At 37.4% G+C, this 24,420-nt stretch overlaps 1 long non-coding RNA gene across 2 annotated transcripts in view; it reads right to left on the bottom strand.

Annotated features, from left to right (window-relative positions):
* The window catches only part of LOC103900339, a 28,503-nt gene that overhangs the window by 2,577 nt on the left and 1,506 nt on the right, over positions 1-24,420 (bottom strand). For both annotated transcript variants that reach the window (XR_657666.2, XR_657667.2), the window contains exons 3-4: positions 19,911-19,991; positions 7,159-7,233 (exon numbers count right to left, since the gene is read on the bottom strand). This is a non-coding gene — a long non-coding RNA (uncharacterized LOC103900339). The remainder of the gene's footprint in view (positions 1-7,158; positions 7,234-19,910; positions 19,992-24,420) is intronic.

Here is a 24,420-nt window from a genome sequence, read left to right as displayed (position 1 = left end):
CAGGCCCACTTCTCCAGCTTGTCCAGGTCCTTCTGGATGGCATCCCGTCCCTCTGGCATGTCGACCGCACCACTCAGCTTGGTGTCATCTGCAAACTTGCTGAGGGTGCACTCGATCCCACTGTCTGTGTCATTGGTGAAGATACTAAACAGTACTGGTCCCAATACGGGCCCCTCATCACCAGTCTCCGTCTGGACATTGAGCCTGCTTCATCCACATTTTAAGCAAATAGTACAAGAAATTGATTTTTAATAACTCGTTTTATGGTTGGTTTTAAATGCAATACTATAAAGTATTAACCTTTAATTTTGCTGTTATCAGTTAGATACAAACTTACGAGTTTTAAGAGATCTATCTTTCAAATGCCAGTGATACTTCACAGAAAGGTAGATCTTGTTCCTGTAGTGGGAGGAAATCTGAATGCTTTCAGCCCACTAGCTCTAAATGTCAAGATTTAATTTCAACACTCAGTATATTTAAAATAAATTATTTGTAAGCACCTCCACAAACTTTGAGTGGCAGTAACTGAGAGATGGACATTAATATGTGATAACTGGCACTACATCTGAAAAATCAGATGTTTTTTCATCATCTGACTGTTCATGGTATAATGTATATCTAAGGATCCTGCAATAGTTTGGAAAGGGAGAGAGAGAGGAAGTAGGAAGAGGAAAAGGAAGGTCTGGAAATTGGTACTGTAAATATATGCTACAGAATACCAGAGAATATGCGTATCCCCCTCCCTGTGAATCCTCTTATAAAATAGTCTGAACCCCAAATTAAGTGAGCCAATTGAAAAGCTGTAACTTTTTCAATTCGGTATTTTAAGCTACTCCTCTAATTCAGCAGTAGGACGTGGTACACTAAACACAGCCCAGGTACTTCACAGCTGACATACAGTAATAGAATAGAATAATCTACAATGTACTCAACAAAACTTCAGATAATTGTAAGGTAATGCATAGACACCGGTCTTCACTAAACGTCACTGTTTCTTTGAAGGGGGAAAGAGTTAAAGTTTAGAATTCCTATAACCTAAGAACTAGCAACATTATAAAGATGCTTTTCTGATAGGTAATTTGTACCTTTGCAGAATTTATTTATTCCATAAGATCCCATCTCATTGCATGGTAAATAGATTGGTTGGATAGCTGGTAATCTCTCCTTTCCTTGTGTGAGAGAGTAATTTATATGTAACATAGAGCATTAGTAGGTATTTTTTATGTATTATGGGTATAAAATCCATTTTCTGAAGCCTCAATAGAAATCCTTCTAACATTATATAGATTGTTAGACAATTTGTATTACTCGGAGGGAAAAAGAAAAACTTGAGGGGGGAGGGAGGCTTTGACACATTTTTGTATCACCGTCCAAATTAAGCCCTGTGGAACCATTATAATTTTTCAGAGCAGGCAGGTTCTTTGAGCGGAGCGTTGATTAAAGCTGCTTACTGCTAAAGCACCATAGTCTCAACTTCCAATTTGCTTTTTATACTGAAGAGCCAGACCATTTGGCACACTCGAACCTACATCTGGAAAAACTTCTACTGAAATGGTTTCCAAACAGCTTTGCTGGAAACTACCCCTGCAGCTGCTGTTATAATGCAGAATGGACAGTTAAAATAGTCCACAAAAACAGCTTATGTTAAGAGACTACTGGCCTTGCTTTTTGAATCCTGAATCAGGGAACTTGTGCGGCTTGGATTCAGCTTTGCAAGTTTTGTCTTTTTCTTAGATGTTGCTACGCAGCATCAGATTAGTTATTACAAAGGAACAGTTTGCACAATTCTCATTGAAAAATCTTTCTCTAAAATTGGTCAAGTTTAATAAATTTCTTCCAATTAGAACAGTAACAGCACATTACTGTGTAGAATAGTAGAATTTTCCTGCAGAAGGAAAAGATCAGCTTCTGAGCAATGTAATGTGAAAAAAAAAATTATTATAGTGTTCTGTATTCTTTTTAAAAAATGAAGTGAGCCATAGTATCTCTTAGACTGCTATAGATGCTTTTGAAATAAAGTAAAAGACTGCACTTTCATGAAATCCAACAAGCTACTTTCATTTTTTTCTCTAGGAAATATTTGTAACAAGTGATTGTTACTTTGAATACTGAATTTACCAAAGAGGGGAAGACTAACAGGCTAATTTCTTGCTTTCTTTTAAAGAAAGAAAATAAACAAAATATAAAACATTATATTAATGCCTTAAAGGGAAATGTAACACAGCCCAATTTTTCTTTAATAACTAACTATACATCTTATTTTGCACCATGGTTCAATTAAGAGGAAATAACATAGCAATAGGTTAGACTGGTGTTATAAAATCTAAATTGGAGATCTGCTGTTTATTCTGTGTGACACCAAATATGGTTTTGCTTACTTGTAGCTGAAAATAGATTAACCTCATCTGAAGCATGGGAATTTACTTTAAGTGTACATTAACACTAGGGAAAACAAAAAAGATAAGTAAAACTTGTGCTAGCATTCCTAAGTGGATATAATTCCCTGTCAGAACAAAAACATAGTGTTCTGTAATAAATGTATTAGTTTTTCCTTTTCTGGAAACTTATAAAGGACATGCTCATTATTAAAATCACTCCACTGAGTTGCTAAATTAAAGTAAAATTGTTTCATGTAAACCAGTTGCAGGCAGGCCATTCAATATATTGATGGCTTACTGATCCCTCTCTTATCCTGGCACAAATACCTTTCAGCTTGGGGGAGCTGGGGGGAGAAGAAAAGGCATGTTTCTTAGCAATTAGTTGAATATGGTATGATTTGCAAAGAATGGCTGATAGTTGGGCCCTGATCCCACATCATTAAAGTAAATAGTAAGCGGGGCATTAACTGCATGCAAGAGGTGATCAAACCCATAGCAATGTAACCTGGCGACTCCCTTTTAGGACTTGTTTTCAGAGGAGTAAGATTGAAAAGATTGTTTTTGGAAAGCAAGCAGTGACAACCCCTCTTCTTTTGTCTTGAAGCTGAGCAAATATTTTGTGATATCATTATTAAAACACTTCCTGCCAGCAAGAGCAGAGGGGAGGAACCTCCTATTATCAGTGCCTGTGAACCACCAGCCAAATTCCCAAGAGTGTAGGAGGGCTCTGGCAGATGGGCTGTGTCACTTGAGGAGATTATTGCACCCAGTTATCTGCCAACAATTAGCTAGCACTGTATCAAGGACAACAGAAGGGGACGTGCAATTTGTTTAGCTTCTGCAGTTCACAGACATGAGTGTCAGCGTCAGCTTAGACTGAAATGGGTAATGGTTAAATTTCTATTTAAACCATACAGCTGGCTATGAGTTCTGGATCCGAGCAGATGAAGAGCCTTCTATGCTGCTCCGGCAGGAACCTGGTGTCTCTTAGTCCTGGGCACTGATGTTCTAACTGATGCCTGCTTGTTGCCACAATGCCATGACTCACTGCAGGGGACAGTAGGGAAGTTAGGCAGAGTTCATGATGAAGTCCAGTGTACCTTATGGAAAAGAGTACCTGCTTCCTACCACAGCAAAGTTTTCAGAAGTGCTGACGGAATAAGAAATAAGTTAGAAACAGGTTAATAGTAGATGGCAGAGCTGAAAAGCGTAACTTTTTCCATGAGTTAGGGAGTGCAGATGCCAGCGTCGAATTCTCCAGCAGAATCAGTCAGCAGCAACTACAAATATGGGATTTATCTTCACTGCTTGCTTTCGCATTTCCCTAGTTCTGTGGATGATTTAGATGAGCCAAGTTCCTGTTACTGAGACGAAGAACCTTGGTTCATTACAAAGAGTCAGCCAGAGTAACATCTGCCAGGGTATAAACTGCCTGTCTGAAAAGCATCTTTATAACATTGCCAACTCTTAAGCTAATGGTTGTACCTGCTTAGGTTTCATGTGTGCTGTATTTGTATGTCCTTTTACCCATTCTGTCACTTCTAGGCGCCCCTCTGTCTTGGTTACTTCTGGGCTAAGCGCTCTGTACATAGCCATTCTAATTCCTGGCCCTTCCGTCAGCAGCAGAGTTGCTTTTTGTGAGAGAAACAGTGACAAAAACATTTAAGAACTGGTGGTCAGAGAAGAGAGGAAAAAATATCAACTCTTACATAAGTTAATTAACTTAAATTTTTGTTATGAAAGAAGATGAAAATAAATCCTACTTATTACAAAACCTAAATCTTCTCTTTATGTGGCCTAATCTTAAAATGCTCTTAGTTAAGACAGGACATGAGTACCTCAACCGTATGTGCAAGATAACATCAGGTGTTGCCACCTGAATTTCTTTATTTTAACACCGGGAAGCCATTAAAAAAAATTAACAACCAAAAGTTTGCTTTCTGGGATGTAACTAAGATAGGTAATAGTTTCCTGTGTTTCTGCCAACTTGCTTTTGCAAACTGCCTCATCCAAAGCCTTCTGAATAGAGTGGAGAGCTTGCCATTGTCTTCCATGAGTTTTAGTTGGTGCTGTAATTCTTATCCTTAAATGTAATTCAGATGTATTTGTCAGAGGTTTTTTGTCTGTAAAGCCTTTAAATGTAATTCAGATGTATTTGTCAGAGTTTTTTTGTCTGTAAAGCCTATTCAACTTCACTGAAGTTGATTCACTGTGCTAATATTTGCAAATTCCAGAATGTGGAAAAATGCAACTAAGGTCTCTACTAGTAACAATAAAAGAAGCAAATTTTGGCTAACAAAGCAAATGTATAGTTCTGAAAATTTTCCACTGTGGAAGTCCTCTCCTAGCACATGGAAAATCTGCACTATATATTCAAGAGCCTCCTCTTGTCCATGGCAACAGCACAGGAAGCCTGAAGTTACCCATTGCCTTCTACTTTCATCAGCACATGAGATTGCTCATACATATATTGGTGCTGTTCGCAAACTAGTATTGAGGCACCGCAAATAAACGTCTTAGCAATCATAACCTGATGTCAGTACTAGCTATCCTTCTACTTTCATCAGCACATGAGATTGCTCATACATATATTGGTGCTGTTCGCAAACTAGTATTGAGGCACCGCAAATAAACGTCTTAGCAATCATAACCTGATGTCAGTACTAGCTATGCAATTTAACTAATTCAGTGGGAGGAAGAAGACCAAATTATTACCTATGTTCTTCTCTTGCAAATATTTTGTGATATCATAAATAAAACACTTCCTGCCAGCAAGAGCAGAGGGGAGGAACCTCCTATTATCAGTGCCTGTGAACCACCAGCCAAATTCCCAAGAGTGTAGGAGGGCTCTGGCAGATGGGCTGTGTCACTTGAGGAGATTATTGCACCCAGTTATCTGCCAACAATTAGCTAGCACTGTATCAAGGACAACAGAAGGGGACGTGCAATTTGTTTAGCTTCTGCAGTTCACAGACATGAGTGTCAGCGTCAGCTTAGACTGAAATGGGTAATGGTTAAATTTCTATTTAAACCATACAGCTGGCTATGAGTTCTGGATCCGAGCAGACGAAGAGCCTTCTATGCTGCTCCGGCAGGAACCTGGTGTCTCTTAGTCCTGGGCACTGATGTTCTAACTGATGCCTGCTTGTTGCCACAATGCCATGACTCACTGCAGGGGACAGTAGGGAAGTTAGGCAGAGTTCATGATGAAGTCCAGTGTACCTTATGGAAAAGAGTACCTGCTTCCTACCACAGCAAAGTTTTCAGAAGTGCTGACGGAATAAGAAATAAGTTAGAAACAGGTTAATAGTAGATGGCAGAGCTGAAAAGCGTAACTTTTTCCATGAGTTAGGGAGTGCAGATGCCAGCGTCGAATTCTCCAGCAGAATCAGTCAGCAGCAACTACAAATATGGGATTTATCTTCACTGCTTGCTTTCGCATTTCCCTAGTTCTGTGGATGATTTAGATAAGCCAAGTTCCTGTTACTGAGACGAAGAACCTTGGTTCATTACAAAGAGTCAGCCAGAGTAACATCTGCCAGGGTATAAACTGCCTGTCTGAAAAGCATCTTTATAACATTGCCAACTCTTAAGCTAATGGTTGTACCTGCTTAGGTTTCATGTGTGCTGTATTTGTATGTCCTTTTACCCATTCTGTCACTTCTAGGCGCCCCTCTGTCTTGGTTACTTCTGGGCTAAGCGCTCTGTACATAGCCATTCTAATTCCTGGCCCTTCCGTCAGCAGCAGAGTTGCTTTTTGTGAGAGAAACAGTGACAAAAACATTTAAGAACTGGTGGTCAGAGAAGAGAGGAAAAAATATCAACTCTTACATAAGTTAATTAACTTAAATTTTTGTTATGAAAGAAGATGAAAATAAATCCTACTTATTACAAAACCTAAATCTTCTCTTTATGTGGCCTAATCTTAAAATGCTCTTAGTTAAGACAGGACATGAGTACCTCAACCGTATGTGCAAGATAACATCAGGTGTTGCCACCTGAATTTCTTTATTTTAACACCGGGAAGCCATTAAAAAAAATTAACAACCAAAAGTTTACTTTCTGGGATGTAACTAAGATAGGTAATAGTTTCCTGTGTTTCTGCCAACTTGCTTTTGCAAACTGCCTCATCCAAAGCCTTCTGAATAGAGTGGAGAGCTTGCCATTGTCTTCCATGAGTTTTAGTTGGTGCTGTAATTCTTATCCTTAAATGTAATTCAGATGTATTTGTCAGAGTTTTTTTGTCTGTAAAGCCTATTCAACTTCACTGAAGTTGATTCACTGTGCTAATATTTGCAAATTCCAGAATGTGGAAAAATGCAACTAAGGTCTCTACTAGTAACAATAAAAGAAGCAAATTTTGGCTAACAAAGCAAATGTATAGTTCTGAAAATTTTCCACTGTGGAAGTCCTCTCCTAGCACATGGAAAATCTGCACTATATATTCAAGAGCCTCCTCTTGTCCATGGCAACAGCACAGGAAGCCTGAAGTTACCCATTGCCTTCTACTTTCATCAGCACATGAGATTGCTCATACATATATTGGTGCTGTTCGCAAACTAGTATTGAGGCACCGCAAATAAACGTCTTAGCAATCATAACCTGATGTCAGTACTAGCTATGCAATTTAACTAATTCAGTGGGAGGAAGACCACCAAATTATTACCTATGTTCTCTTTTTCTTTGTCTTTTCTTTATTGCTATTCATGGTAAGCTGAGTAGAAAATTATAGTATTCTATGGAAAGACTACAGCAAAAAAAATACTATATAGATAGTCACTGCTACTGGTGAACTATGTTAACAAGCAAAGATGGGCATGCTGTTGTAATGATCTTTGTGGTTTTTCTTTTGAGGCTGTAAGAAACAAGACAGGAACAATGCTCAGTCTTAAAGCATTATTTTCCGTATTATCTTCAGCTTCCTTGAAAGAATTCTGAAAGTATTTTCCAGCCACCTAAACAAAAGCTAAATGCAGTTTCCTGAATTCTATAAAAATGCATCCATTAGTAATTATCTAAGGTATTTCAGAATACATCTTTCATGCCAAGTTTTTTTCCAAATACAAGTTTCAACAAACTTGTAGCAAAAAAAAAAATCCAATTCCAATAATCCAGTTTCTAATTTTATTTTTAATTGTTTGAATTTTATTTGAATTTTAATAGAATTGTAGATTTGTACTTGAGTTGTTAATTCAAATGTTATTTACAACCAGCTTTACTAGGAATCTGACTGAAACATATTGTAGCTCTTTATAACAGTGAAAAATAAAGCAATTTGGCGTTCTTCAGTATAAATGGTACAAATTACCTATTTCAATGGAAAAAAAGAAAGTCCACAGGTTAGCTTTTAATAATAAATCCATAAATAAACAGTAAGAGGAACAAGTTAAGAATTACTTATTTAAGAATTTCTGAATATTGAATGATTTCATTAGTTCAAGGTGATAATGCAGAATTCTTTATTTCTACTAGAATGTTTTTGTCATGCTTCTTTAAAATGAGCTCAGGATGAAAAAACCACAGTTATTGATTTCTTTCCCATATAAATTCTTTGGGTTTTCACTCAACAATTGCCCCGTTAAAGAACATGCTTCGGGATTTTTCCTTTCTGCTGTGCTGTCCCTGTGCCCTCAAAATTGTAGCTATGTTATGTTTTCTCTGGTATGTTAAATGCTTTATTTACCTCTCGGCACACTTTAGACAAGCTTTTCACTTTCTTCCAGGGAAGGTTTAGGGCAGCAGGTAATGACTGATCTTGTACACTTTGAAAGAGGTGTAACTTCTGCACTTCATTTGCTGAATTACAAACAAAACTAAATTATTTGTGCATGTACATCTGATATCCTATTTTTCTAACTGAAAATGAAGCTAAGAAACTTATAACTTGGTCCTGTTCAAAAGCAAATAATCGAATTGTTACTGCTTTCTGCATTCCTGTTACTGAGTAGCATTAAATTCTGTTCTTGACTCATAAGTTACCCAATATATATAGTCTTGTTTAGAGCATTAGCTCACTTTCTAAACCCTTGGCCAGTCTGTAACTGGTACCTCAGTGGTAGCTATTTTAATCTTTCCTATGATCACTAGTCACCACCTGGTGAAGCTCTTTCTCTCACTTTATTCAGGCGCTATGCAAGTGGAAGGAAGTATTACTCCTGCAACTCCTTATCATTATCTTAGTTCTGTGAATAGCAATTCAGCTCCGTAAAGAAGAGGGTTGTTGCTATTCCAATATACTGTTTGTGACGTTTGTACATACAAATATATACATCAGAAGTGCCTTTCTAGTTCGTTGTACTCAAGCACATGCTATTTTAGGATGACATTTTCCAACCAGGCCTGAGGGAGTTAGATGTCTAAATTAAATTCAATTTGGCTGATTTGGACATTGAACATCTCCAAACTAAAATCCTAGTGATAGAGGGTGGGTCAGTGCTAAAATGACATTAGCTCTTCAGTAATGCAAAATGTGTATTACACATTTATTTTTTTTCAACAAAATGGCTATATAATTGAATTGTGAATGCAAATACAGGACTTGAAGACTGGGATAATATTTTATTAAGTGAACATGCAAGATATGTTCTGTAAAGTGAAGCTGCGATAGTGTCAAAACCACTGAGCTGTTTTGATTTGGCGATGATATAAGCACTTCCTATGAAAACACTATACTCTTGTTGATTTATATATATATGTATTTTATTGAGTGACAAGCAAGTAATTCATTATAGCTGGTTCTCTCATGAAAAAGAATTTATATTTTTCATGCTTGACTTTTGATGGTAGAGATTAAATGTTGAAAACCAATGGCATTGAAAATGATCCATGTTAAACCTCTGATCATTGCCTCAGACTAGCATTATACAATGATATTTCCGGACAGAAGTGTGAACAAGAATTTGGATTCTATTCCCAAATCCTCACTTACTTATGAACATTTTTAGCAAAATTACATGAGTATTCTGAATCCCACTTTAATCATTTCTCAAATAAGTTTTAAAAAATCCCAACAGGCTTAATGAGGCATAGTAGTGTTTATGAAATATTTTTAGTTCATCTTATCAAAGGTTCCATAAAATTGTAATAGCATGATTTATATACTAAATTGTAAGTAAAGTACTAATGTGTGTTGCATAGCATAAGGGATGACATATATAAGCATGAAATATAAATTGGGAAAGCTTACAGGAAATAGAACTGATTCCAAAATAACTGTGAACATGGCCCAAATCTGCTATTGAAATTCAGTACAATTAGCCTTGTACTGAACTGTGACAATTGCAACCTGAGGAAGAACAGCAGAGTTAAAGAAATGTCTCTCTGCCTGGTGCCTGCTGTGTTGGGCAGACTCTGTATTCAAGTGCTCTTTAAAGAACACAGTCTGGAAGGGGCTCAAGCATTGAAAAGCAAAGAGGGAAACAATTCCAAACAAGGCTGCCTGTGTGCAGCTCTGTTTCTGGTATCACCCTTAGGAGGTTTACACTCAAGTACTCTTTGCCTCATGAGCTATTTCAGATTAATATCATTTATGGAAAGATCTATAAACAAAAGGCAAATGTCTTGAATGCTTTTCAGTGCTGGGGAGAAGTGTTACTATAAAAGTCTGACACCAGCTGACACTGGCCACCCTGGTAAGGCTAGTCTACCTCAGGTTATCATCATTTTGCAGGCCAGCTAACTACAAGATTGTAATCTGTTGACTTCCCCTCTCCAAATCGATTGTGCATCCAGGAGAGCTGTAATGAGAAAATGACCAAAATTTGTCTGATACAGCTGTTTCTGCAATGATCTAAACCAGTATGAGCAGTTACCCAACACAGCCTGTAAAACTTGGAACTGGGAGAAAATGTACTTATATTCTAAAGGCTTAGGGAAGATGATTGTTTGTGGTCTGTAAGTCTTTGGAGTATTAGGAAGTCTAATAAAAATAGTCATAGCGATAACCTTGATAAGTGACCCCAGAATGGACATCTCTGCCCTTCTTGCATGCAGACCAGACAGCCACTACAAGCATATATAAGCATTAAAACTTCTTTTGAAATGAACTGAAATTTAGGATGGGTGAAGTTGTCAACATATTCTACCTAAATGTGCAGGTAGAATTTTATTTCTTTATTTCTTTACCTAAAGAAAGTCAGGACATTCCTTTTAATGTCATCTACAACTGACTGTCTTTTGGAATTGACAATAAAAGTCTTTGCAGAAAGTTCTCACCCCTGGGAATGATTGTTCACGGGACTTCTGTGCTTCAGGACGTAGTCCAAAACATTTTTAATTTTTTCACCTTCTTTCTTCAATCAACCTAACAGTAGAAGGACGATCTGACTGTAGAAACTTTTCTGGCTGCAATAAGAGCAGTGTATACCCCCCACCAGAATCCCCCCCCCCCCCCTCCCCCCACCCCCCCCCCCCAGCCACTACAAGCATATATAAGCATTAAAACTTCTTTTGAAATGAACTGAAATTTAGGATGGGTGAAGTTGTCAACATATTCTACCTAAATGTGCAGGTAGAATTTTATTTCTTTATTTCTTTACCTAAAGAAAGTCAGGACATTCCTTTTAATGTCATCTACAACTGACTGTCTTTTGGAATTGACAATAAAAGTCTTTGCAGAAAGTTCTCACCCCTGGGAATGATTGTTCACGGGACTTCTGTGCTTCAGGACGTAGTCCAAAACATTTTTAATTTTTTCACCTTCTTTCTTCAATCAACCTAACAGTAGAAGGACGATCTGACTGTAGAAACTTTTCTGGCTGCAATAAGAGCAGTGGCTTTTCTTACCCTTTTAAGGAAGTTCTCTCTGTGGTCTCTAAGATTTGTAAATATCTCCAGGAAATTAAAGCACTTAAAAATCTCAAGTGGACAATTCAAATGTACCGTTGCAGTTTGCTGGGAAAAGAGCTGGCTAGTAATCTGTAGCTAGAATTTATATGGTATTGCAGTCATCAAATATTGCTAACCTTATCAATTGCACTAGTGAATTTGACTTTGGATTGTATGCCATTTTAAAATGTTTATCACTGTCCCCTCACTGGAGATTCAGTGCAGCTGTAGAGTTCTAGCAGTGATACAGTTCTAACCCAGGGTTTATCTATATTGATATGTTAGCCTGGAGCCCAAACTTTGATCACCACACTGGCTATATTATTGATATGTTAGCCTGGAGCCCAAACTTATATAGCCAGTGTGGTGATCAATGGGTTCCTTCCTGCCTCTCCAGGGAGGGTTAGGCATGGAGGAGGACTTGCACCCAAGCCCTATACCTAAGGGTTGTGTGGATGTCAATAGCGAGAGCTATAAAGAGCCATCAGCAAGAGCCCTCTGCTGAATATAATGCAGATAGAACCAATGCTAGATCTGCCCGGAGCTGCAAATTTGCTGGAACGGAACAGAACAGAAGTTGAAGGGGCATGGTACTACCTGATGAGGAGACAAGCCCCATTTAAACCTACAGGAAAGCTCTAGTCTGCAATAGAAGATTAGGTCTGAAAAATGACGACAAAGATATTGCTGTTCCATTCACCGTGAGCTTGGGGCTGAATCAAGCCTATAGTATCCTGACATAATCAAAGCTCTTTTCTCTGCTGCAATGCTCAGCAAAAATTGAGAATATTTTGCTTAGAAGACGTTGCCATGGTTTCTTCCTAAGTTCTTGAAGCAAGAAAGCAAAACTCCTAATAATCTAACTGCTAAGTGAAAATAAGAAGGCAAATACACAGAAAAGCACAAGGGAAATAAAATGGTTTGTTGGCTAAAATACTGGTAGGATTAATGTAAACTTAGATATGATAGTAAGTTTGCTTTTCTGATTAGTGCATATTTCTACTTCTGTAACTTCACTGGACTTAATATCTAAGCCTTTTGAAGATAACTTATCTCTTCATTGAGGGATGGGAAAGAAGAAAAGTTCAAGGGATCTGAAAACAGTGGGGAACATGGCTAAATGTCATTAACAAAATGCTAGAAGTTTGCTTATGTCCATCACATGTATTGGGAAAGTCAAATACTGCTGGAAAGGGTTCTTATTTCCTTTCCATTTATTTTCCTTTTATAAACTTGCCATCCACAAATCTTTCATGGCCTTCCTGTCTCTGGTCACTTGAAATAGCCTTTTAAAATATGCATGAAACTACTTTGCTAGCAGCAATTTTATAAACCAATGATATACTGAGCATAAATCATTCTGTGGAAATATTCTCTTCTCCCCACACGTTGCATTTAACTGATCTGCTTGAACTGGATAGCTAGTGCATGTAGGAAGGTTAAAGGATATGGGCCTATCTTTATCTTTGAGTCACCCTGTCTGCAGCAAATTTATTAGAAATATTTTAAAATAATTTTCTCAGTTCTGTAAAATCCCTATTTTACCTTGGTTCCTCCTTGATACCAATTCCTAGTAAATAAGCAGAGTTTCTTCCTTGTATTAACATTCACTGGAGTTTGTTCTTATTGAACTTCCAGAGATAAGAGTCTGTACAACCCCCTGGACATTTCATATTATTGCACTTAAAGCTATAATGTGGAATGCAATATTATGAAGCGAATTGCAGAGTTCTCTGCATTGAGCTGAATTTCAGTTTTATTGAGTAATGTCTTTTTTGCAAAAAGATCCTCCCCCATTCTAGCTTTGTATAAATAAAAGCATAGAGAAATACTACTGGCTTTTGAGTAGTGTTGCAATATTCTTCTTGGAATATTTGCGTATCGCCAAGTTGTGTGCCACAGACAGAATTTAAGGTAGAAAGATAAAACTGACAAATCCCAAGAAAATTAAAAAAAAAAATCAAATAGGAGAACATGTTAGTTGTTGAAGAATCCTACACAGACATTAGTTAAGATGGGAAAAATTGATGGTGCTGCCCCCGAGATCAATGTTTTTCAGTTGCAGCAAAGTGGTCCAGCAATTTACTCAAACTTATGGTTGGTTTGATGTTACACAAAGCAAAGCCTTATCATTATTTTATGATCTGTCACAAAGTAGCTGTTCATGTTACTTCAAGTCTCTCTATAGCTCCATCTGGTAACTTAGATACTGCTCATAAAAGCCATGGATTAGACAGAGGGAGGACACAGAGTAATACATAGCACAGAAAACTGCCAAGAAGCCCTGAGAAAAAACAATATTCCATCAAAAGTACCATGCAAAATGAAATAAAAAATTCAGAAAGTCCAAATATTTGACTTAATGACACAAATATGATTGCCTGAAATGAAAAAAATAACTCAGTAGTAAGAATATCTTTTCTGAGGGAATCAAACTTTATAAATGCAATGCTCTGTGCATACTAACATGGTTTATCTCATTGCCTTCAGCTGACTTTGTATCAGACATTTAACTACTAAATACATTTGTTAGTCATGTGAATCAGCTTCCATTCTGAAGTAAAGCACCTTAGTCTACAGAGCAGCTTCTTATCAACTTGCTGAATTAACTAAATAGCTATGTCATTTATGACATAAATGAGCTCACCTACTTTGTAACAGTCACTGAAATGTTTAACAGAGGGGAAAATAGCAAATTCCTTCTTACTTATATACCTGCGTTACTGTTGTTCATGGGAAAGTGTATCTGTTACAACAACAAAAAAAACAAACTCAGCAGTATTTTGAAAAACTTAAATCAGCAACGTGAATGGCAGTGATAATTTTTAACTTGTTACAGACCTTCTGTTGTGGTTTAACCCCGGTACGCAGCTAAGCACCACACAGCCCTCACCCCCAGTGGGACAGGGGCAGAGGAAAGGAAGAGTAAGAGCAAGAAAACTTGGGCGTCATGGTAAAAATTGTTTAATAAATGAAGGAGAAGTGGAAGAAGAGAGAAAGGCATTGCACAGATTATTAATGAATGTGAAACGCCATAATCAAGCAAGCCAAGTGAGTAAAGCCTTGCTGGTATAAAGGACAGTGGCTGCAATATCAATATCACACTGCCCTGAACCTGCCAAGGCAAGTGTCATGTGCTTACCATGGTGGAAGTAACAACTAGGGGGGGCAGAGTGAGAAACAAGAGAAGCCTTGATGCTATGCAAACACAGTTCAGCAATAGCTAAAACATTAGTGTGTTATCAGTATTGTCTTGGTAACAATTCTAAAACACAGCACATTTTGAGCTGCTATGAAGAAAAACAACCCTATCTCAGCCAGGCCCAGTACACCTTCTAAATCTACCAGATTCAAAAGTACTTTTAAACTAGTATACAAACTGTGCAAAAATATTCTTCTTCCAATACTGAAACTAAACAGTTCAACAGTGCTCAAGAATTTACAACAAAGACTGAAAAATAAAATTGTCTCCTTGCAGAAGGGGAAAGAATGTACCTATATATCTTAACATGGAGCCACAATACTAAATTTAAAAGAGCGCCTTACAACAAATGCTCATTACTAGTTCTCTGAAAGATGGTGCTTCTGTCTGAACAGCACTTGTCTATCATGGCATAACTTCCATCCTTACCGAACAAGGAAATTCCCCTTTACATGCTACACCATTTGTGTTTTTTGGACTCTATCATGTATTGAACAAACTCAAGCACTTTATGACAGCAGCGGAGGTCAGAACACTGAGACTCATCTAAGCACTTACGTTGTGATGCTTTTATGTACTTAACTTCGCTCCTTTCCCTTTTTGCTCTTATCTTTCTATATTGCTGTTGTGCATTGAGTCTTGACTTTGTCTTTCAGCAAGGAAAAGTATCTTCAGTAGTTGTTTCATGTTGTTCCAGTACAGTCCTTCCCCTAAGGAACTGAAGGAAAAGGATTGGATATTTTTCAAACACAACGGATTTGCCATTCACGGTGTATTGCTTTGAAAATCACATATGTGTAGTGAAGAGGTCAGGGAGGGAACACCTGCAAATGGAAGTAGGAAAAAATTATTTGGTTCACTGGCACAGTTTTCTCTGCATCAGGGATGGGCAAGTCATTGAGAGCTGAGCCCCCTCTTCAGCAAAATAAAATTACCCTGTCATCAACCCATACAAACTTGACATATGCTGTTAAATGCTGGCATACTGTACCACATAAATCTTCCATGGAAGTGTGCTTTTCCATTTCATATCACAACACGTTATCAGTTTCCTCTCTTTCTCCACTAATTGAAGGGTATATTAAGACTATTTAGACTGATTTTTTAAAACATAAAGTAGAGGCCAAACCGTGGTGCATTTATCCACCTGTTTTCCAAATCCAGACTGATCTATTTCTCATCACACTGGCTATCTCAAGCTAGAATAAGGAAATTATTTCAAATAAAAAAAAAAAAATCATAGCGGTTTGGATATAATGGATATAGGTTAAAACAACAACAACATAATCCAAAACAAAACAGGTTTCATCTAAGCTGTATGCATTCTTTGCACCTCTGTTAGCGTAAGCAATGTATTAGCAATCTGGTTTTAAAAAGGTACTGAGCTTTATCGAAGAAGTCTCCACGAGCCAAAGGCAGTCACTTTAAATTGCTAGTCGTAGCACACTTCTGGAGACAGAGGCAGGAGATCACCTAGAATTGCTTTCACTCAAACTAAACTGTCCACCCAGGAAAAGATGAAGCAAACAAATTGCCTACTTGAAATAGGTAGCACTGTCTCTCTGAGCTGATACTGAACTAGGTATCACCAATACACTACCCGAGTTGCTATCTTTAGTATGTGGAATAGCGACAATTACTACCTTAGTCACTGTAACACCCCAACAGACAGATCTTTCACAAGAACAATGGCACCAGTAGTTACTCAGGCCAAAATTATGACATGGGGGAAAACATTACTTTCACTCTATCTATCTGATTTCCAGTCTCAGTTATGGCTACATTCAGTATGAGGCTATGTTATTATTCTCTATTTTCTAGCTCTTCCATCCTTGCTGTATTTTACTGTACATTGTTAAAGATGTACATGTTAAAACATCTGTCCTGTTTTATTCCAGAGTAAAATCTGGGAAGGTCAGGAGTGACATTACTTATTAGTCATCTCTAAGGACAGGATACACACAGAGAATGCCCATTTTTCAAAAATATAAAACAGAAAACAGTTCTGGTATAAATTTCTCCTTTGGTCTTAGATGTACAATGTTGTTCAAAATCTAACTAAAATTAAATGTAAAATATTAACTTTTTTTTTCTTTTTTCTTTTTTTTTTTTTTTTCTGATTGATAGCAGTGTGCTAAGGATGTCTACCTATAGACCCACACAACCATGGGACTGGAAGAAAATGTTTTGCCAGGGGTACCATTTGATGTTTCAGCCAAGGAAAGGACCTCGCCCAGGCTGAAAGACCAGGGAGGGAAAGCCTGAAAGGCTTTTTTAAATGCCACATCTACTCAGTGCAAAGCTGTTTTGCCCTGTCTGTAACAAGGATTGATTAACGCTATAGCAATGACCACATTAGTTATAACAGCAGCAAGAGCACTATTCCCACAAGGGAACTCAGGAGGCCAACTGGCCCACCCCCCCTGCTCAGAGCAGAACTAACTTCAATGTTAGATCAGGTTTCTCACTACCCTAATTCCCCTTATTTATAAATTCTCTCTAAAATATAAGCAGACGTGTGGAGATTGTCTATTTTAATAAACTACTTCTCTGCGAAGTCCTGTGTCTATAGCTTAGAAACAGAATTCCTGTCAGATGGCTACTTAGCAGCCTGATCAAAGTGTTCAGGAACTAGAAGAGAACAGTAAGAGAACTGATAAATCTAGAGCAAGACCATGTTTCTTTAACGACATACTTCTGCTTTTCCTGATCTTTGCTTTCTTTTCCTTAATTACATTAGCCTGCAGAACTTGGTCAACTGTTCTTTACATAGGCAAAGAAAAAAAAAGTCATTTTCTATTCTTGTTTCCATAAAGTAATTGTAACCTGCCAAAAGAGTAAATGATTAAATGAATAGTCCCTTTGTTTGTTGGGCAGAATGTTAAAGTCGTATAGCAGTAACAGTACTTAAAAAGTTAAAAAGAAAAAAAAAAAGTAATGACATCAACTTGGAAATTTTGTGTTCCAAAAGAACACTAGAGGGGGAAACATGAAATGAACAGATCTTCAACAGTGCTGAAGTAATGAATGAAGCTGTAGCAGTTTCAGGGTTCACTGGTATCTGATCAGTCTAAAGAACTATAAGAAAGTGACCAATACGTAAATAGATTCTGAGATGCACATGCCTTTTATTGCACTTTCTATGGAGAGATTACAGAAGCATTTTTATGTGTTGTGCCAAGTTTTGGGTGGAAATAGTCCCTGCTGTGGTGCATATGTGCCACCTGAAGCTGTCTTTCCTTGTCTATCAATACCAAATTCCTCAAGTTAGAATTCAGTCTGAATTACGTCTCTATTTACATCTCGATTCTTCGAAACATTTACAACTGTGATTAGTCTTTAATGTAAGGCATAGTCCTGCTCATGTACAAGAAGATTATTGAATACTTGTGTGTTTAAGGTACTGAGTACAAAAAAGATTATTTGATTAATGCAAGGACTAAAAGTCTTTTAGAGATTTTTACCACACATTTGATAATGGTAATAGAAACATACACAGAACCAGTATATGCTCTAAAATATTTATATTCATAAATGTATTGGTAAACTCAGATCCTTCTTCAGTTTCTTTTTTTTTTCTCCAATGAAATAAAAGGAAAAATTGCCTTTGACTTTAAATTACAGATTGTAGCCCTGATTAAATTAGAAACATTATATTGTTGCAGCAAAATAACAAATAGGTGGGTCGAAGCATATTTTAAATTAGTTTTCTTTCCTATTGTTCTAACAGATCCTCAGCAGTTCTCTGTGAAGACACTGGCTTACTGATCCACCAATTCAAAGCAGAGTAAAATGCAACAGAAACAAAAGTCCATCTATGAAAATTCCTTTTCAGTTGCACAACAGGACTGCAGCATTGGTACGCTGACAGGGATGTATTTTCCAGCAGCCAAATTTTCTAAGTGTTTTGTATGTGGTTATCTGGCTGGCTTCTATTTTAGGAAAGAAACAAATATTAATTTAAGGATTATAATAAAGTTGCAGCTGTGCTTCTTTGGTAATCTGTATTGGCTGGGCTATCCCTAATTTGTAGCTCTATGTATCTATGGATTACTGTTATAAAGGTGCAATCACTCACTAGAGGATAGCTGTTCTAAGCATATCAATGTGTATTTAAGAAACTTGAAGTCACTGAGCATGGTTTCTAATGCTAAAAGCACTAGGTCACTAAAAGGGTTTAATAGACCTAATTACTTCACTGCCCCAGAATTATGGGGTATTAATCCCTGGAAGAGAGTAAAAGGCACATGACTCTTCTTCCTATGCTATTGGTAAAAAATGAAAAATCGTTTCAGTGTGAGGGTCTAGTTATAGTCAGTTGAAGTAACTCTGAGTCTCTGTTTCTGATTTTGAAAGGAGGCTAAATTAGCTCCTTTTGTCAGACAGAACATGTTAACCTGTTACCGACATACGGTCTGGAATAGTTCCCTAGGAGCAGAGCTGGTGCCAGACACAATGCCATATTGTCCAAAACACTCCTTACACCAAGGAAAATGGGAGTTGGTAGCTAGTATTATGCCACAATTTTATAATCTGGAAAAGTCTTTATCAATGTTGTATTGCAAATGTGACAAAACCAGGAAGGAGGTAAGGACTCAAAAAAAGTACACATGCTAAGCACTTAGTACTGCAAGACTGTTAATTCACCACTACCTAAGAGCCTCCTCAAGCCCAATTATGTCTTGACTTTTGTTACCTGTTTTAGCTCAAATTTTGACTGTTAGACTTCTCAGTAACAAAGTGCTCAGGAATTCACATGAAAAATTTCTGAGAGGATACACAGTGCATAACAGGAAAACAAGTATCTTTGACTCTTCTGGTTTGCTCTCGAAAACTAAAAAACCTGCATTTAACAGGAAGCAGTCTATTGAGTGTCTCCCCAACATGTGGAACATTCAGGCATACATTTAAGCTCTTCCTAGTGTGTTCAATAAAAAGAAAGGTCAGACCCCAGCTGTAACCAGAGGGATAGTTTACGTGAAAAGGAGAAACCCTGCAAGCTCTCTAAAAGCAAATCTCCCACTGGTCTCAGGAACAGAAGATTTCTATATCTGACTTCACTGTAACAGGCTCCACAATATGCCTGCATAAATCAAAGAGCTGTGTATACACCATGCTTCCCCCTTCACTATTTATATTCACTTGGAATGAAAAATAGCTCACCACCTGCCTCACTTCTATCACAATGTAACAGGCCACAGAGTTAACACCCTTCTGATACGAATGACAGAATAAAATTACAAAAACGGTCACTCTTACACAACCAAGATATTTGGCACCTCACTTGGAATTTTTCCACAAGAAATACAAACATCTCATAAATATATGGAAATATGTTATTTCAAGTATGTGTATTACGTGTAACTAAAAAAACAAATGCAGCACCCTTCCATTTCAAGCTTACAGGTACTAAAATTATGGAACTGTGTGGATAAGAGTATAAGGATTTAATATTTTATCAAAGATTTAAAGTGAATTTATAGGAACAATGGAGCTTTACTGACCATATGGAGTCTCTCTCCAAAATATGACTTTGCTTTGACACACAGAAGAGCATGGGACTTCTCTCTCAGAAAAATAAATGGCTAACCTAATATCAGGTTAAAGAATTGGAGTAAGCTTGCTATCTGGAAGTAGGAACAGCTTCAGAATAAGCTTAAAACCACTGTTTTCAGGTGAATGAATAACAACTTTTGCTCTGATTAGATCCAATGAATCATTAGAAATACGCAGGAATCTTTTGACAATTATTGCAAACTCAGCAAATCTGTGGGTTGAACTCAAGGGAAGTGCAGTGAAGATGAAAAGAAAGCAGATCTTGGGCCAGGCAGAAAGACGGAGAAATAACCACCATACAGAATCAATGACAGCAGAGGGCGGTAGTAAAAAATAATATTATTGAGGTCATATAAAAATAGACCAAAGAACATTTCATGCCATTTGCTGCCTGAAACTAATAAACATCCATGTGCTGCCTAAATTTGCTACTTAAGTTTTACTACTTTTCTGGTTTAAAGTGAAGCAAAACTATAGATAATATTCTAAGTGGCTTTAATTGAACCAAATCAGTCAAGTTTAAGAAGTTCATAAAGTGAATTCCAAAAGATAAACAAAATATTATTCATTAATGCATTTGTGACATACAGCAAAGTTGATAAGTTGAAAAATAATACTTGGTTAATTGAAATTATTTTGAAAGCCTTGATTATCTTGTCAACAAGAGGTAACAAAAAGTATCTCCATATCAGCTACATGCACCTTTAGCAGTCGTTAAAGAAGGACTAACAACTGAATAAGCCATGGAGAGCTGGCTGATTCGTTACCTTTGTGGTGATCCCATATTGAGATTTCCTGATGGAGCAGAGGCAGAAGTGTTGATTCTGCCTATTGTCACATTTGCTTAGTGCATTAACAGAGGAATTTGGTTTCTGGGGCAGTCAATGAGCCATTGTTCTTTTTCCAATTGAGATTAATTAGATCAGTGGGAATTTAGAATGAGCAGAGACTGCATGATCAGGGCCAAAATCCGCTGCTCGCTTATTCGGTGTTAGGGTTGTTTCATTCAAATTGCAGTTTGTCCAAATTACTAGTACTTTCCATTACTTTGTAGGAAATGTGTTCCACAACATAATCAATGTGATTACCAGGAAATTTCCCTCAAAAAATGAGTTCAGCCCAAATTAGACTGTTTTAAAAGCTTCTATTTTAAGCAATGCTGATTTGAACCATACAAGGCAGTCCAAGGAACTTTCTTTCAAGTTAGCTTTTTCATTAGCATTACTGTGCCATTGAAAAAGGAGTCAGTTAAAGTTTAACAAATACAATAACAAATAAACTGAAAATAAAAAGACTTAAGCCAAAGGTGGATGATGTCTAAACATTAAATACTGGTATGTTGGCACTTAGCATGCAGGAGCTCCATCTGCCTTCCAGTTTTTGTTACTGCTGCAGAAGCCAGAGTTTTAAGTAAAAGCTTTATGGAATCAAAGTTAGTAGTGCTGTGGTGAGTCACTGTAACTTTATTCCACTCAAATAAGACAGCTTTGTCACTACACCAAAATAACTAACTGGAAGTTAGGAAAGACCTCCTAAGAAGAGCCAGGACTTTCTGGAGAATGGATTTTTTCTCCATCAGTAAAACCAGAACATTTTAGTGAGTTTATTTCTTCCTGATATGAAAGACAAATCAATGAATGTATGTGTAATGCAAAAAACCCTCCTATGGAAAGAACAGATCCTAAATTCTTGAAATTTATACCAATTGAGGTCCTGTATCATTGTGGATATGAAAGCTATATATACTGAAAAAGCATTATGTAAGACATTGTAAAGTGAAAACAAGGGTAAGTAGAGTTAATAGATTTGAAATTCTAGAAGAAAGAATGCAAACTGAAAAAATTCTTAGTAGTGACAATCACACCATAGCATATATTGTCTCTCCAGTGAAGTAGGAAAGTATGCTTCTTAAAGTCTCAGTTTGCAGAATCTGGTGATGACACAAGGCCCTCAGCTCTTGTTAGAAGAAAAATGTAAGTCAGTAGTCCTCCTAGATGAGGGAAAAGCCACCCTCTGTGTCTGCAAGAGCAAAAAAATGAACTTGTACACTCAACTGCATGAGAACTTTCAAAATTCTAGGCAATGCACACTTTCTAGGGATTAAGCAGAAGACAAAAGAACAGGACAAACCATTGAGCCCCCAAACTGGAATCCTGCCATGTAAGGGAGAGCTCTGCCGTTTTCCTAGACCATTTCAAACATCCCAAGCATATGTTAAGCAGCTTCTTCTCCTGTCTGACCATGGAAAAGAGGTTCACTGGCTGTGAGACCTGGCAGATGCACCAGACACTGGGTCCACTGGGTTACTACTGCTTTCCACACGTGTGCATGTCATATGCTAACGCTCTAGTACACACTAACACTTCAGCAAGCAGAACCTAAAGAAAGATGAAACTGCATCTCTTGATCACTGGATTGATCTGTTGATTCCTTGTGCCTAGAAGATTCCTCCAATCTGGTACAGGGACCTCCCTGTACCAGCTATAACCGCATGAGCTTAGTGTTTAGCGGTGGATTTTTGCTACACTCTAATTCTCAGACTACAGTGATGTCCAAGAAAGCCCACCTTGTACTGCTCGTTAACACACTAAAGAGCAAAGGTTAAAAATATTTGCTAATTATCTGACCTTAAAGGAGAAACACTCTTTTCCTGTCATGCATCAGTCACACTAAATTTTCCTGCTGCTAAAAACTGACCTCTAATTGCTCAGTGAATATTTTGATCATAATCCAAGCTTACAAAGTCTAATTTAAAGCACATGATTCAATATAAGTGGTATCCACAGTACTGGGTAGAAAAGACGCACCCAGGATTATTAGGGAGGCTGAACCTCAAAGTGTTCAGAACTCACATCCAAAAGCTCAGTAAGACATTTTGGATCTCCTAGTTCTGTGAAATGGAGAGCTAGGAATCTTGTCACAAAAACCTCAATAAAAATAATTTCTTCATGTTTCATTTGGTAAAACAAAAGAGAATGGTTGCATAAAGCTTTACTATACAAAGATATTTCCAATTGCATCTTCCCAAAGTTGTTAGTCTCAAACAGTTACCTTGTGTAATAAATCTGATAACGTATCATCATCTCTCTTTACTCACACTACATTCATCTGACTTGTATAGATTTGGCACAAACAAGGAATCACCGGTGGAGCTGTGCCCATTTTCTCCAGTTACTGGATTTGTTCCAGTAAACCAACTGATGAAGGCAGGTCTTCAAGACACTGGCAACTGCAAACTACTTAAATAGATCTACTTCTCCAAAGTTGCACTTCAAAACAAGTTTTATTAGTTTCTTTATGTAGGCACAGATAAGATCAGCCATCCTTCTGAGCAAGATGTAAATTTCAAGCCCCTCTGTTCCTTGCTCTCACAAGCACAAAATCAAGAATTAAACTAGGGTAAAGAAACAGTAAAAATCTACTTAGCAAAGAGCATCCCACTAGTCTCACTTGTTAGGTGGGAATGACTTGGCAACCATGAGGCAAGCACTCTCCTTAACGGAGTATCAGATTCCAACACCCCCTGCTCTGCTCATCATTTTTAGCCTTGTGACTACACAGGCAAGACTGTACACCTGTGCTGTGCAGGATCAGAGCTTCAGAGATCAGCTTTCAGATCTGAGAGAGCAGTGCTTTTTAGAAGCATTGCACAGAATTTGATGACACTAGCCTGGGAAATCATGATGGCATCAGTCAAGAAAAAAAAAAATCAGACTGAAAATGAATGAGTGTGACGATTGCAAGCTATGCAAGACAATAAAGAGAGAAGCCTGAGTGACTGCTTCAGGAGGAAAGTCACAAGATAAAGTGATGTGTGAACACTCACATTAGAAATTCTTGTGGATATCATAAAGCTATGAGGTAACTACCACTTACCTCTATATAGCTGGTATGAACATGATACAGCTCTGGAACAAGCAAGAAAAATGTAATATAGTTGATGTGGGTGAGGATGTTTGTTTGTCTTGGCAAAGAAGAGCTCATCTCATTCTACAGACTCTTCTGCCAATTGAAAAGCAGTCTGGAGGGAATCATATACATTACTCTCATCAGTAGGGAGAAGACATTTTAAATACTGCTAGTAGGAACCCTCTCACTCAGAAAACAAGAGATATTTAAAAAATACACTTTCAAATCCTCAGTTTTAAAACTCCCCACTGAAATATTGACAGCCCCAGTACTTTATATATATTAACATCTTTAATAGTTTCAGTGATCCTAAACTGCTCCTGCAGTTTACATTGAATCCATGTGTATATGTTTTATAATCACTGAAGGCACACCCTGAGAGCTGAATTTCTTTCTGTGACAGAGCAGAACCAAAGACATTTTAGCATTGCTCTGATCTCTGTAGTCCCTTTGTTGTTGTTAGCAGAAAAGAAACAGGCAAAAGTTTGCTCTCAAAAATATCAGAGTGCAGTAATCTTGTCTCCTCCCTGTTACTGTCTCAAAAAAATC

This window comes from Aptenodytes forsteri, unplaced genomic scaffold, assembly GCF_000699145.1.
Source record: "Aptenodytes forsteri isolate BGI_AS27 unplaced genomic scaffold, ASM69914v1 Scaffold564, whole genome shotgun sequence".
NCBI classification, from domain to species: domain Eukaryota; kingdom Metazoa; phylum Chordata; class Aves; order Sphenisciformes; family Spheniscidae; genus Aptenodytes; species Aptenodytes forsteri.
The sequence above is the reverse complement of the archived record's forward strand: the minus strand, read 5'-3'. Positions and strand labels throughout refer to the sequence as shown.